Below are 1,483 nucleotides of genomic sequence, written 5' to 3'. Positions count from 1 at the left end.
GTGAAGGACCACGAGCAAGATTATAGATGATGATGTTAGAGTTTGGGTAGTTACAGCCACCCAAAGCATGGTTCTTGGATTGGAAGGATTGTACAAGGAAGGCACTTGTTAAAAATACAGAATCTCAGGAGATACCCAGATCTGCTACTAATCTACTGCATTTTAACAAGATGGCCCCATGATTCTTTCGCAAGCCAGTGTGTGAGAAGCATTTTGCTAGCACATGTGAGGGACGGGGTATGGGTTTGGTTGGGTGGTTCTGAAGAGTTTCTCTGCTGAGGGAACAGAAAATGCGAGGGGACAGATGGAGCCAGGCTTGCTTGCCATTCAGGAATCAAAATATCTACTTACTTATCATAGAGGGCTCTTCTCTCCTTACCTTACTAGTCCTTACCTAAATCACAGACCAGAGCTTAAGCCTCCCTCTCTGAGCGCATTTCAGGATCCTTAAGCACCCTTTCTATACAACTCCATCACACCCTGTTCTAGTTTGGTGTGAGAGTGGTTTGGTTGTTTCTCTTTTCACCATGTTTGTGATCTTACACATGTGTGCTGAAACAGGCAGTATATAGTTTTGCTTCAAGATTATTTGTATGGAAATGACAAGCCCAGGAAGATGGAGAGGTAGGCCAAAAAAGCAGTTTATACCCTAGCTTTGCTGAGGGTCAGAACAGTATCTTCTAATCCTTCTGATTGTAGGTTGGTTAGGGGCATTTGTACATTTCTCTGGGTACCACCAGCCCTTATTGCTCCTCATTGTGCTATGATGTGTGGTCCAGTGCTCTTTGACTATTTCCAATCAGTCTTGGATCCAGGGTCCCTAGAGGACACAGGCTACTAGACAGGAAGTGCAATGGAATAAACTGCAGAGACCAAGTATGATTAGAGCTTAGAGAGGTGCTGGGCTCCAAACTTGAGGGCTTTAGGTAGTTCTATCTGAGCTGGTTCTTTTCTGCCCAGACTGGCTTTGAATCACAATTGTCAGATTTCAGCCTCCTGAGTAGCTAGGATTACAGTGATGTTGGTTTTAAATGGTGGTGGTGCTAGTGGGGACAGTAATGGTAGGGATGGATGAGTAATAGTGATGAAGATGGTGATGGTGATGGCAGCAATTGTGGTGATAGGGAATTATACTCCAGACAGAGCATAGTGAAGCTGTGAAGTATCTCATTAAATTAAAGGGAGGCCAGGGAGGGAAAATGTGGGAGAAAATGAGGGAGGGGGTAACACTGTTTAAAAAGAAATATACAGGGGCTGGGAGTTTGGCCTAGTGGTAACAGTGTTTGCCTAGCGTACACGAAGACCCAGGTTCGATTCCTCAGCACCCCATATACATAGAAAAAGCCAGAAGTGGTGCTGTGGCTCAAGTGGTAGAGTGCTAGCCTTGAGAAAGCCCAAGGACAATGCTCAGACCCTGAGTTCAAGTCACAGGACTGGCAAAAAAAAAAAAAAAGAAATATACTCATTCCCTGATTTGTGTAAC

The sequence above is a fragment of the Megascapheus bottae genome, chromosome 15, assembly GCF_031878675.1.
Source record: "Megascapheus bottae isolate mThoBot1 chromosome 15, mThoBot2.hap1, whole genome shotgun sequence".
Taxonomy (NCBI): domain Eukaryota; kingdom Metazoa; phylum Chordata; class Mammalia; order Rodentia; family Geomyidae; genus Megascapheus; species Megascapheus bottae.
The sequence above is the reverse complement of the archived record's forward strand: the minus strand, read 5'-3'. Positions refer to the sequence as shown.